This window comes from Dermacentor silvarum, chromosome 1 (genome assembly GCF_013339745.2).
Source record: "Dermacentor silvarum isolate Dsil-2018 chromosome 1, BIME_Dsil_1.4, whole genome shotgun sequence".
Lineage (NCBI taxonomy): Eukaryota > Metazoa > Arthropoda > Arachnida > Ixodida > Ixodidae > Dermacentor > Dermacentor silvarum.
This window is the reverse complement of record NC_051154.1, coordinates 117,460,285-117,475,540: the sequence shown is the minus strand read 5'-3', so window position 1 is coordinate 117,475,540 and position 15,256 is coordinate 117,460,285.

Genomic DNA, 15,256 nt, shown 5'->3' with positions numbered 1-15,256 from the left:
TCGCAGAAAGAACGAGAAGCAATTCAACGACAAGTCAAGGAAATGATTGACGATGGCGTCATCCAGCCTTTAAACAGTCCGTGGTCGTCACCGGTTGTCCTGGTAAAGAAGAAGGACGGCACTCTCCGCTTCTGTGTTGATTACAGAAAACTCAACAACGTCACAAAGAAGGACGTTTATCCGTTGCCGCACATAGATGACTCTCTTGACCGGCTACGGCGAGCCAAGTATTTTTCCTCCCTTGACTTGAAAAGTGGGTATTGGCAAATAGAGGTAGACGAGCGTGACCGGGAGAAAACAGCCTTTGTCACTCCGGATGGACTTTACGAGTTCCGAGTACTTCCGTTCGGGTTGTGCTCTGCTCCGGCAACCTTCCAACGGATGATGGACACGGTGCTCGCTGACCTAAAATGGCAAACCTGTCTCGTCTACCTGGATGATGTGGTCGTATTTTCAGGCAGCTTCTCCGGACATCTTAAGCGACTGCGGCAAGTGCTCGAGGCAATCCGATCGGCTAACCTCACGTTAAAGCCTCAGAAATGTCACTTCGGTTATGAAGAATTGAAGTTTCTTGGTCATGTCGTGAGCGCAGAAGGCGTCCGTCCCGATCCCGAGAAAACTGCCGCTGTAGCTGCTTTTCCGACTCCTACAGACAAGAAAAGCGTTCGACGCTTCCTGGGATTGTGCGCATACTACCGGCGCTTTATACGCAATTTCTCTAAAATTGCTGCACCACTTACTCGTCTCACTAGAGACGACACGCCGTTCATCTGGAGCTCTGAACAAGAAGCAGCTTTCGCCGAGCTTCGACATCGCCTGGCATCACCCCCGGTTCTTGGACATTTCGACGAGGACGCCGAAACAGAAATTCATACCGACGCCAGTAACGTCGGTCTGGGTGCGGTGCTCGTACAGCGGCAGGAGAACGACGAAAGGGTCATAGCTTACGCCAGTCGCACCCTATCAAGACCCGAGTCCAATTACACTACCACGGAGAAAGAGTGTCTTGCCGTCGTATGCGCACTTGCCAAGTTTCGACCTTACCTCTATGGCCGCCCATTCAAGGTCGTGACGGATCATCACTCCTTATGCTGGCTGGCAAACCTAAGAGACCCTTCTGGACGACTGGCACGGTGGAGCCTGCGCCTGCAGGAATACGACGTGACCATCGTGTACAAGTCCGGCCGCACACACGACGATGCCGACACATTGTCGCGCGCACCTGTTGAATCTGCCGATCAACACATCGAAGACGACAGCGCTTTTCTTGGCGCCATAAGCGGGACAGACGTATCGACACGGCAGCGAGCAGACTGTGAATTGCGCCCCATAATTGAACATCTAGAAGGCCGCAACGTCACTCTGCCCCCGCAAATTGCTCGAGGTTTGTCGTCGTTTTGTTTACGGCAGGGCATCCTATACAAGAAGAATTCTGCTGCCAGCAACAACACCTATCTTTTGGTCGTACCCACAGAGCTTCGTGATGAAATCCTGTTCGCATGCCACGACGAGCCTGCTTCTGGCCACTTGGGTTTCACTCGAACCCTTGCCAGGGTACGAAAATCGTACTACTGGCCGAAACTCGCCACTTGTGTTAAACGATACGTCCAAGCCTGCCGTGAATGCCAACGCCGAAAGTCGCCGAATGTGAAGCCTGCGGGATCGCTGAATCCTATCGAACCGCCTCGAGGGCCCTTCGATCAAGTCGGCATGGACCTCCTGGGCCCGTTTCCGTTGTCTACTTCCGGAAACAAGTGGATAATTATCGCCACGGACTATTTAACCCGCTATGCTGAAACAAAGGCTCTTCCTAAAGGCACAGCTTCTGAGGTTGCACAGTATTTCGTACAGAACATCGTACTACGTCATGGCGCCCCATCCTGTGTCATCACGGATCGAGGAGCGGCGTTTACGGCAAGGCTGCTTGAAGAAGTTTTTCAGCTGAGTTACACCACGCACCGAAAGACGACTGCCTATCACCCTCAAGCAAATGGCTTGACTGAAAGGCTTAACAAAACAATGACCGACATGCTGTCGATGTACATAGACGTGCAGCATAAGATGTGGGACAAAGTCCTACCATACGTCACGTTTGCGTACAACACCGCTACGCAAGAGACCACACGCTTCACGCCTTTTGCTCTTGTTTACGGTCGTGAAGTGCAGACGATGTTAGAAGCCATGTTACCATGTGACACTTCTGACAATCTTGATGAAGACACTGAGCGTTTCGTGCAACGTGCCGAGGAAGCACGCCAACTGGCTCGCGTGAACATCAGGAAACAACAGTGTATTGACGCGCGACACTACAACCTTCGCCACTGACAAGTTGAGTACCAACCGGGTGACCAAGTGCTAGTTTGGACCCCCGTCCGCCGTAAAGGCCTTTCGGAAAAACTTATCAGTCGGTACTTCGGCCCTTACAAAGTGCTTCGGCGAGTAAGTGACCTCAATTATGAAGTCCTTCCTGACGGCACCCAGCCAGCACGACGCCGACAACCGCGGCCCGAGATTGTGCACGTAGTGCGGTTAAAACCATATTGCACACCACAATAGTCGTGGTTTCCGGACCATTACGTTTCTCCTGGGACAAGTCTTTCTGCCCGTCCATGCTTTGTTTAGCATCGAGTCGATGCTCTTCTGGGAGGAGGGGTAATGCCACGCGCTTGTGCCACTTGCTCCCAGAAGAAGACGAGGACAGTCTTGTGCACGAGCTAGCGCCTTGGTCTTTTGTCGGTGCTGCGCTGCCCCTTTGGCGACTCGGACTTACCTTAACAGCCTCTTTTAGAAGTCGCCTCTTCATTAAACGTGACAATATATGTGACACGCAATAAATTCCTGTTCAAAATTATTTTCAGCTGCGTAATAGGAGCTATGGCACACGGCACCCAAAGTTCTCCTCTCATCACTCGTGACGATACGTTTTACTTTTTAAGACAGCGACATTCACTCACGGGAGCAGTGTAATGATTACTGCTCTACTGGTTGGCTACCCATATTCCCTCTGTGAGCTTACTTTTCTTTGCATAACTCCTAGTGCATGTACTTTTAGAGTATTTCTAATTACTGAAGTTGAGTTTCTTTCCTTTTTATGGCTGGTGTTTCAGTTTCTCGAGTTAATGACCGAACAACGAAGTTGCAACACAGTCAGTGGTCCTTTAGAAACCCTTGAAAAAAGTTTCTGCCATGGAACCCAACAAGCATTGCTAAGTCCGAGTGACCTAGGGGCCATCTTTTTTTGGCAAATATGCAGCATCTGTGAGGTCTGTGCATACAAACCATCTTGCCAGTCGTAACAGGCTTCAAGTGAGGTGGTTTGACTGGAACCAAAGCTGTTTTTTTTTTTTCCAGCCGTTTAGCATTCTTTGGTAACTAACCATGATTTCTTGCGAGTGTCTAACCGTTTTTCTGGGTCGATTCCCGAAGATGTATCATCAAGTCTAAGACAGCGGTAAAAACTACATGGTGGTACAGGTGGTAGGGGAGCGTTCTTGCATTCTTTCCTCGTGACAGCTAGCATTTTGAGATGCTGTCGTTGAGACGCTGTGCTTCGAAGATGCAGATGCTGTCATTTGAGATGATGTGCCTCTGGTCGCAGACGCTGCACAGGGTTCTGCACAGAGGAATTGGAGCTCAAAGTACTGGTTGGCTCTTGCCTACGGGTAAGGCACAGTAGTAAGGGGAGTGCCACCCATTACACATAGTGCAACATAGTGCCATAAATAACCACCTCCGAAAGCATGCTGGTTGGTTCTTCATACATTTTTACTTTGCATCACACTCAAGGCTTCGCACTCAAGTTCCAGACAATTTTTTTCTTTTTTTCTTGTCAGGTATGGCTTGGGCTTAAGCACGTTTGAAAATACGTATTGGTTTTGGATTGGGTTCAATTCAAGCCAAAATATAGGTTTGGATACAGCTTTCAGTTCAGATTTAAGTTTGGTTCGACACCTTCTGGTAACCTTGTATGACATGTGCAAGGATTGTCACAATCCTTGCAAAAATAACAATACAAATTTGTATTTTATATATTCATTTTATGTATAAAATATTTACTAGTTGGATAAGATTTTATATTAGTCTGTTACAATTGTTTATTAGTTTTTTGTCAGTCCATTAGGAATTTGCATTGCAAGCTGCACACCAGTCTCGAAGTTATTTGTATTTGTGCATATACAATGCAACAGTGCTTGCTGATAGACATGTAGAAATATACATTAGGTCACCCATCAATATACTAAAAATTTTACAGATAAACATTTTTGGCCTTGTAAGTTGTAATAGCAGACTAATCAGGTCATGCATGTTTGTGTTGGGAATATGGGGCTCGATTTGCCATTTGGTCCTCATTGGAAGCCACTGGAGAAGCAATGCCGTGTAACAACATAATAGTTAATAATAGTGATGGTAATGGCATAACTATTATGCAATGATAACATCATTGTAGCTTGGTATGACAGTGGAGAGTGGCATTTGGATTCTTCTATAAGTTGCAAAATCAGCAATAAAACTGCTTGTTCGGCTTAAACCGCTCGCATATAACTTGATGATCAAAATTTTGCTTGCATATATAGCACATGACAAAATTCACATATGAAATCGTGGATAAGTCATTTTTGACATTGTGTGATTGTACATGAGTACGGTACGTTTCTTGAATTGAGTGCCAAATGTGTTTTACGACTGAGCGAGTATTGCAAGCATCAAGGGGTTTTGTATTGTTGGACCAATTGGAGCCAATTAATCCAATTATGTTCTGAAAACGAATTGGTACAATCGGAAATCCTAGTGTTTTAACTGGATTATTGGTTGTCAACACGCAAATAGACTATTGGTTCTCCTTACATGAACTTATTGAATTAATAGCCTATTAGTTTTTCCATTGGAATATTTACTAGGGAATTGCTTACCAGTACTCATTGAGGACAGTGAACTGTACAGCAGAGTATAATGCGTTTACGCATGACTATATTTAAACACCTACCTCCCTACCTCCCTCATGACTCCGACAATTAACCCATGGCCCTCAGTCCCCAGTGGCTGCAGAGCACCTGACCAAGGCGGCGGTCAGCCCTGCTACGCGGCAGAGGGTGCTAAGAATCTCTGGGTCTCCAATGGAAACTGAACCTGGCAACGTTCAACACACGTACCCTCTCGAGTGAGGCTAGCTTAGCAGGACTATTTGAAGAATTATCAGGCATTGCCTGGGATATTATTGGCCTTAGTGAGGGTTAGAAGAACTGGTGAGGCTTACACAGTGCTGACTAACGGCCATGTCCTCTGCTACAGAGGTCTTCCAGATAAGAGAATCCGGGGTAGGATTTCTAGTACATAACAACATAGCGGGCAACATTGATGAATTCTACAGCATCAATAAGAGGGTAGCAGTCATCGTAATAAAGCTTAATAGGAGGTACAAAATGAAGATAGTACAAGCCTACGCCCCAACTTCCAGTCACGATGATGAAGAAATAGAACAGTTTTATGAAGATGTTGAATTAGCAATGAGAAAGGTGCAAACACAGTATACTGTAGTCATGGGCGACTTCAATGCAAAAGTAGGGAAAAAGCAGGCTGGTGAGCAAGCAATTGGCAACTACGGCATCGATTCTAGGAACACTAAAGGAGAGATGTTGTTAGAATTCGCGGAAAGCAATAGGCTCCGAATAATGAATACATTCTTCAGGAAGTGGACCTGGAAAAGCCCTAATGGAGAAACAAGGAATGAAATAGATTTCATACTCTCTGCCGATCCAAGCATAGTGCAGGATGTAGAAGTGTTGGGTAAGGTAAAGTGCAGTGACCATAGGTTAGTGAGGTCCAGGATTTCTCTCAATTTGAAGAGAGAAAGAGTGAAATTAGTCAAGAGGAAACAGGCCAACCTAGATGCGGTAAGGGTAAAAGCAGACCAATTCAGGCTGGTGCTCGCAAACAAATATGCAGCTTTAGAACAGGAAGATGAAGATAACATAGAGGTAATGAATGAAACCATAACTAGGCTGATCTCAGAAGCAGCAAATGAAGTGGGAGGTAAGGCACTAAGGCAACTAGTAGGTAAGCTCTCCCAAGAAACAAAGGACCTAATAAAGAAACGCCAAAACATGAAAATGTCCAACTCAAGAGATCAGATAGAATTCGCTGAACTGTCAAAACTGATCAACAAGAAGAAAGTAAGGGATATCCGAAATTATAACGGGGAAAAGATTGAGGAAGCAGTAAAATATGGACACAGCATGAAATCAGTGAGAAGAAAACTTGGCATAGGACAAGGCAAAATGTATGCACTTAAGGATAAGCAGGGTAATATCATCAGCAATTTCGATGACGCAGTAAAAGCAGCGGAAGAATTCTATACTGACCTGTACAGTGCCCAAATCAGCCAAGCTACTTTCATTCGAAATAGTGATGAACCGGATACAGAGGCTCCTTCTATAACTAGCGATGAAGTTAGAAGGGCCTTGAAAGACATGACCAGGGGAAAAGCTGTCGGAGAAGATGGAATAACAGTAGATTTAATCAAAGATGGAGGAGATATCATGCTTGAAAAGCTTGTGGTCCTTTATACGCAATGCCTCACAACTTCAAGTGTACCAAAGAGCTGGAAGAACGCCAACATCATACTAATCCATAAGAAGGGAGACGTTAAAGAATTGAAGAATTATAGACCCAATAGCTTGCTTTCAGTATTGTATAAAATATTCACCAAGATAATTTCAAATAGAATCAGGGCAACACTTGACTTCAATCAACCAAGAGAGCAGGCCGGCTTCAGGAAGGGATGTTCTAGGATGGATCACATCCATGTCATCAATCAGGTAATCAAGAAATCTGCGGAGTACAATCAACCTCTCTATATGGCTTTCATAGATTATGAAAAGGCATTTGATTCAGTAGAGATAGAGGCATTGCGTAATCAAGGAGTACAGGAGGCATACGTGAATATCTTGGCAAATATCTACAAGGATTCCAGAGCTACATTGGTTTTTCACAAGAAAAGTAGAAAGTTACCTATCAAGAAAGCGGTCAGGCAAGGAGACACAATCGCTCCAACGCTATTCACTGCATGCTTAGAAGAAGTATTCAAGCTCTTAGACTGGGAAGGCTTAAGAGTGAGGATCAACGGCGAATATCTCAGCAACCTCCGCTTTGCAGATGGCATTGTGCTATTCAGCAACAATGGGGACGAATTACAACAAATGATTGAGGACCTTAATCGAGAAAGTCTAAGAGTGGGGTTGAAGATGAATATGCAGAAGACAAAGATAATGTTCAATATCCTGGCAAGGGAACATGAATTCAGGATTGCCAGTCAGCCTCTGGAGTCAGTAAAGGAGTACGTTTATCTAGGTCAGTTACTCACAGGGGACCCTGATCGTGTGAAGGAAATTTACAGAATAAAAAAAATTGGGTTGAAGTGCATACGACAGGCATTACCAAATCCTGACTGGGAGCTTACCACTGTCGTTGAAAAGAAAAGTGTATAATCATTGCATTCTACTGGTGCTAGCATATGGGGCAGAAACTTGGAGGTTAACACAGAAGCTCGAGAACAAGTTAAGGACCGCACAAAGAGCGATGGAACGAAAAATCTTAGGACTAACGTTAAGAGACAGGAAGAGAGCGGTGTGGATCAGAGAACAAATGGGGATAGCCGATATTCTAGTTGACTTTAAGTGGAAGAAATGGAGCTGGGCAGGCCATGTAATGCGTAGGATGGATAACCGGTGGACTATCAGGGTTACAGAATGGATACCAAGAGAAGGGAAGCGCAGTCAAGGTCGGCAGAAAACCAGATGGGATGATGAAGTTAGGAAATTTGCAGGCGCAGGTTGGAATACGCTAGCGCAAGACAGGGGTAATTGGAGATCGCAGGGAGAGGCCTTCGTCCTGTAGTGGTCATAAAATATAGGCTGATGATGATATTTAAACAAAAAGTTTTGGAGCAAGTGAAGCACTACCCTGAAATCTGTAACTTCAGGCTAATTATTCATTCATTAGTCAATCAATTGCATGCTGCTGTTTTCTAGCTGGCAAGTGTGCAGTTTTGTTACATGGCATAGTTTGAAAGTGATGTTCCTAGTTACTCTGCTTGTACCAGTGATCCAAACTGGTAGTGTAGCTTATGAAATTCTGCAGCTTCTGGATTAGCCACAGTGTGAATGATGAGATGCACAAGCTCGCTGGACCAAGTAAAGCTCAGTGAGGTGGAGAATTTACATAAGCAGCTCAGAAATTAGCAATTAAGAAAATGTGTAGTGCGAATCATTGCTTGCATGAGACAATGTAAACATGGGGTGCACGACATAAGTACTTTTAGGCACTTATATCTGTTGAAGAACAATACCTGCTGCGGCTCAAACTGCTTGATGTAAATTTTGGACGTGTATACTCGCAACCATATGGCACACGCACTACCAGATCATACAGTCAGCCTTAAAATTGCAAATGATTGAATAACTTGTAGCGAAGAGAGACGCTAGTGGGTCCAGCGCTTTGGCTCGCAACGTCGCTCGTGCTTGAAAGCCGCGTCTTGTTTGGCTGTCGACGCTGCGCTGCTCCGATCTCTAATAAACCCTTTACAATTGGTGGAGCGTGCTGCGCCTTCAAAACCTGCAACCTGGAACTTTGATCCCGCACCGTACCATCGACCATGCCTGAAGAAGCCTCCCAGCAAGTACCTCCCCCTGCACCGGCACCGTGCTCTGGTGTGCCGCGCCACAGGGACCCTGCTATCTTCACAGGCACGGATGACACCGACGTTGAGGATTGGCTTACGACCTATGAGCGGGTAAGCGCCCACAATAAATGGGACGAAGTCGCTAAGCTCAGCAACGTGCTATTCTACCTCGCGGGTGTGGCAGCTTATGGTACAACAACCATGAAACGGATTTTCCGACGTGGTCAGACTTCAAGACATCTTTTGTTGAGGTTTTTGGTCGCCCTGTTGTTCGTAAGCTGCGCGCCGAACAGCGTTTGCGGGAACGAGCTCAGCAAGTAGGCGAATCCTTCACAAGTTATATCAAAGACATCCTGGACTTATGCAGGAAAGTCAACGCGACCATGTCGGAGTCTGATAAGATCAGGAATGTTATGAAAGGCATAGAAGACAATGCCTTCAACATGCTCCTTGCCAAAAATCCTCGCACTGTGGCCGAGATAATTACACTGTGCCAAAGTTACGAGGAGCTACGCAGGCGGCGGTCATTGACCCGTCGTCCTCCATCGCGCGACGAACACCTCGCTGGCTGGACGGCCATTTCTGATCAGTCAGCGTTGATGGCAGAAATGAAGGCTTTCGTGCGCGAGGAAATTGCACGCCAGCTCTCCTTGATGGCCTTTGCACAACCGCCACCAGTACAAGAGCCAACGTCAAGTTTTGAACCCCCGCTCCGCCGCACCATCGCGCACGAACTCAACCAGCTTTTGCCTGAGCGCCATCAACATGTTCCTGCGGCCGCACCTCTCCACTACGCTGAAGTCGCCGCCAGGCCCCAACATATTCCTCCGGCTGCACCACTCAGCTATGCGGAAGTCGTCGCCAGGCCCCACCCCTTCTCTCAAGGTAAGCCTCTCACATACGCCGACGTCTTGACTGTGCCCCGACCACAGCCCGCCATGCAACCATATCACCAGCCGCCCCACACAACGCGTCCTCCTACATGGACGGGGTCCACCACAGCGAATCGGTGGCGTACATCCGACAACCGGCCTATCTGTTTTGCATGCGGCTACATCTGTCACGTCGCACGCTACTGTAATCGCGTGCAGTCACCTAGCGCCACAACATATGCGCCAAGTCGTATGGTCGGTCCTCCCCGCCCATATTATGACGACCCCTCGGCATCGTCACCGATGTTCCGCCCAACGCCCAATACCCGCCACTCACCTTCTCCACGCCGACGCTCGCTATCGCCGATGCGGCCCCATCCTGCAGCTCGGGAAGAGGAAAACTAATCGTCGCAGTCCACGAGGCAACGGTGCGACGCCGGCGAAACGCAAAAGTCCTCAGGGTAGCCCGACGAATGTGATAGACGTGTTTGTTGATGGTGTTCACACATCTGCACTCGTGGACACCAGAGCCGCCGTGTCAGTTATGGATGCAAAACTTTGTTGCTTGATTCGGAAAGTCACGATGCCCCTTACTGGACTGTCCCTCCGCACAGCCGGCGCACAGCGTATTCACCCATTAGCAGCGTGCACAGCTCGTGTTGTCATTGAGGACGTTGTATACGCCATCGAATTTATTGTAATTTCTTCGTGCTCCCATGACGTTATCCTCGGCTGGGATTTTCTCTCCCGCCACAATGCTGTCATTCATTGCACACAGGCTGAACTAGAACTGTCGCCGCTCTCAGATTTGACGCTCGCCGACAATGCTTCTCTACCGAACAAACTCCTCGTCAGACATGACACCACCGTTCCTTCCAACTCGTCAGTGGTTGTCTCTATGTACTGCAGCAGCCTCTCCGACGCCGTCGCACTACTTTCTCCGTCCAGCCGCTTTCCCACTCGAAAAGGTCTCCTGCTACCTTTTGCGGCGGTGAACATCACACAGGGCTCTACTGCTATATTTATTTGTAACCCGTTCTCGTACCCTGTGTTGCTACTCCAAGGAGAATGTCTGGGCAGTGTCGAAACTATCGCAGACATACAAATTACGGACGTTCCCGAAGACCCATACTAGGCCCGTTACAGTACGCTCGGCTCGATTTCTATGTCTGGCCCATTGCTTATAGATGTGTTCAATTCTTCTGTTGCCGATGACCTTACACCGGGCCAGCGATCACAGCTTCTGTGCCTCCTAGAAGAATTTCGTGCTTCTTTTGACGTTGGGCAACCTTCCCTGGGCCGGACGTCAACTGTTACGCACCACATCGATACTGGCTCCCAATCGCCATTGCGGCAACGCCCATATCGTGTATCGGCTACAGAACGTCGCGTGATTAATGAACAAGTGGCCGATATGCTCCGCCGTGAAGTGATCCGACCTTCCCACAGTCCATGGGCATCTCCCGTCGTCCTTGTTACGAAGAAAGACGGTTCTGTACGATTCTGTGTGGACTATTGGCGCCTCAACAAAATCACTCGTAAGGACGTTTACCCGCTTCCGCGAATCGACGACGCTATTGACAGCTTACAAGGAGCAGAATTTTTTTCTTCTCTCGATCTGCGCTCAGGGTATTGGCAAGTACCTATGGCAGATGACGATCGAACGAAGACAGCCTTTGTCACGCCCGACGGCTTATACGAATTTAACGTCATGCCGTTTGGACTTTGTAATGCGCCAGCAACTTTTGAGCGCATGATGGATACCGTTCTGCGCGGCTTGAAATGGCACATGTCCTTGTGCTGTGAGGGCGAGGCTGTGAGGGCGAGTACCTTGATGACGTCATTGTTTTTGCTACGGACTTCTCCACGCACCTTCAACGTCTCCGGCGTGTTTTGACGTGTTTGAGAAACGCCGGCCTACAACTAAATTTAAAGAAGTGCCGATTTGCAGCGCGGCAGCTGATGATACTGGGTTACGTCATTTCCAAGGATGGAATTCTCCCTGATCCAGCCAAGCTACGTGCCGTCGCCAAATTCCCTAAACCAGCTTCCATCAAAGAACTGCGAAGTTTCGTAGGTTTGTGTTCTTACTTCTGACGCTTCATTCGAAATTTCGCCGCCATCATATCGCCTCTGACGAAGCTCCTTGGATGCAACGGACCCTTTCATTCGTGGTTGTCAGAGAGCGCGAGGAAGCGTTCGCAAATCTCCATCGTTTGCTGACGACTCCCCCAATTTTGCGCCACTACGACCCGACGGCCCCAACAGAGGTATACACAGATGCCAACGGTGTTGGCCTTGGCGCTGTCCTTGCGCAGCGCAAACCTGGCTTTCCTGAACATGTCGTGGCCTATGCCAGTCGCACCCTTACGAAAGCCGAGACCAATTACACTGTCACGGAAAAAGAATGTCTGGCGATCATCTGGGCTCTTACTAAGTTCCGGCCTTATTTGTATGGCTGCCCATTTGATGTCGCGTCACCGACCACCATGCACTATGTTGGCTTTCATCGTTGAAGGATCCTTCAGGTCGTCTTGCCCGCTGGGCACTTCGCCTGCAGGACTACGATATCCGCGTGCTGTACCGCAACGGAGGCCAACATTCTGATGCCGATGCCCTATCACGCTCTCCCTTGCTTGACGACAATACCTGCTGCTCACTATCCCAGCTAGCTGTTTCGACAATCGACCTTGAGACTATCACTTCCGAGCAGTGCAAGGACCCGTGGATTGCCTCAATTATAGACTCGCTTGCTGACCCATCACCACAATCAGCCACTCTTACGATGCGTCGTCAGGCTCGCCATTTCGCGGTTCACAACAACCTGCTTCACCGACACAGTTATGCCGCAGACGGCCGCCAGTGGTTGTTAGTAGTTCCTCACAGTCTGCGTTCCGAATTCTGCGCATCCTTTCACACCGATCCACAGTGTGCACACTCGGGAGTTTTCAAAACCTACCAGCGCCTTCGACAGCGCTACTACTGGTGCTGAATGTACAGGTACGTTCAACAGTTCGTTCGCTCCTGCCCTGACTGCCAGCGCCGGAAATCTTCACCCCAGCTCTCGCCGGCTGGTCTGCAGCCTCTACCCTGCCCTACCCGGCCGTTCGGGCGCGTTGGAATTGATTTGTATGGGCCACTTCCCTTGATGTCGGCTGGTAACCGCTGGGCTATTGTGGCAGTAGATCACCTCACACGATACGCTGAAACCGCCACTCTCCCAGCAGCTACAGCGCGCGATGTTGCCTCATTCCTGCTTCGCCGATTCATCCTGCGGCATGGTCCACCCCAGGAATTGCTCAGTGATCGCGGACGTGTCTTTCTGTCGGAAGTGGTTGAAGCCATTCTTAAAGAGTGCCACGTTATTCATCGCACAACTACGGCGTACCACTCCCAAACCAATAGCCTCACAGAACGCTTCAACCGCACGCTCGGCGACATCCTTTCAATGTACGTCGCCTCCGACCACACGAACTGGGACGCCATTCTGCCCTTCGTCACCTACGTGTACAACACCGCTACTCAGAGCACCACTGGCTTTTTGCCCTTTTTCTTACTATACGGTCGGCACCCGTCGCATACCATCGACACAATTTTACCTTACCGGGCGGATGCATCCGAGGGCTCACCTATTTCTGCCACAGCACGGCATGCTGATGAATGCCGTGACATCGCACGTGCCTTTACTTCCAACGACCAAGAGCGCCAGAAGAGCACTCGCGGCAACTCCACTTCCGCGGTCACCTTGCTTCCTGGCGCGCTTGTGTGGCTCTCTGTCCCGTTCACCGGCCCTGGCCTCTCATCGAAACTACTCCTGAAATATGAAGGCCCTTACTGCGTCGTCGAACGCGCATATCCCGTGAATTTTGTTATCGAACCAGTTCAACCGTCTTCAGACCAGCGCCGTTGTGGACGAGACATTGTCCACGTCGACCGCCTCAAGCCATACTACGATCCTGTAATCCTGACGAGCTGTTAGGTCGCCGGACGGCTCCCTTATCACTCACGGGGTAATTGTAGCAAAGGGAGACGCTAGTGGGTCCAGCACTTTGGCTCGCAACGGTGCTCGTGCTTGAAAGCCGTGTCTCGTTTGGCTGTCGACGTTGCGCTGCTCCGATCTCTAATAAACCCTTTACAAACTGCATGTTTTGTATTTCATCAGGCCATACGTCATCAACCCAGTCAATGTTTGTCTATTAGCGCACCTGGAACTTGCTGTTGTATTCACAACCATGTGGTAGTTCCATGGCTGACTTTTTAAAAACACTAGGCCAATCATGCTGACACCGTCTAACTGCAAGGCACTACAAGGCATCCGTAGATACTATATAAAAATTGTTCAGCAAAGCTCATGACAACAGCTCTAGCAGACAAGCATCTTTAATGTGTCAATGCTGCTGCAATGTCAATGAAAATCATTACGTTGCAATGCTTTCCATTGTATTCCTGAGTGCCTGTATACAAAAGCGTACTTTCTACAGATACAGTTGAATGCCTCTACGAGGAACACCTCTACAGCAAAATGGCCTGTATAACGAAGGTTTCATTATGTCCCAGTCTAATTTCTATCTTTCATGCGTATTGCGAATGAAGACTACTGCAACGAATTTGCCTGTACAACGGAGAACCTTTGGCATCCCTGACGGCTGATTTGTTTTTTACAATGAACACTACTGCTCTCTACAGACATCACCAAGGTGTGCTATACGCTAGCATTGATGGCAGCGCTAGAGATGCACTTGACGAACCTGCCGATCCTTCTGCACTGCTCCAGGGATCGCTCAACTCATGCGCTGCTTGTTGTAGTGCATCAGTGGGTGCATCGGCAGATGAATATGTCGCAGTTGATGATGACGTGATGATGTAATCATTACTGACGACTGACGACGTCTTCAAAGCCAACATGGGTGGGAAGTACACGGATATCAACCAAGACGACAGAGATGATCATGTTAACGAAACAAGGATTAGGACAGCAATGAATGCGAGAGCAGCATTCGACGATCTCCAGCTTTACTTTGCATAGCTTCTGTGTTTCGCTGTGGAGCATGCTGTGAACCTTGATGCATTAAGGTAGCACATTCTGTCGGACAAACTAAGTTTGCGCATAAAAAAATTTGTGGCCTAGTTTATTAAGGCTCTCTTAAATATATGTTAAATAAAGGTTTTCTTTCATTTAGCCCCTTAACTGCCATGACAAATTCCGAAAACATTTTTAGAAGTGCAAAAAAAGAAAAAAAAGGGAAAAGTCATTGTGTATTATTTTCTTGTCAAAATACAAGAAACTGAATACATATAAACGCATGTACGAAAATTGCCAGGTAGTCACGATGGAGTTAACTCGTCATCGGAACCAGAAGACGCCCGTGATGGCAAGTGATCTCGTCATTGGCATTTAAGCGGTTAACATGCTTAGCCTGCTCTAGCATGAGCGGTACGGTGTGCGACCTTTACAATGAGGTGACCTGTATTGCGAGAAATTTTCGAGGTCCCAAGCAATTTGTTATAAAGGCATTTGTCTGTAATTTTATATTTAATATAGGGCCATTTATTTTGTGCATTACTTCAGCTGATTGACCGAGACATGAAATGTGGCAGACCTGCAGATTTTGTGCTCTTCTAGGCATTAACCAGTGATTCTGTTGGACCTGAAAAAAATCATGCTTGTAATTCGGACGTACAGGGCCACAGTTTTGTAATGATGCCT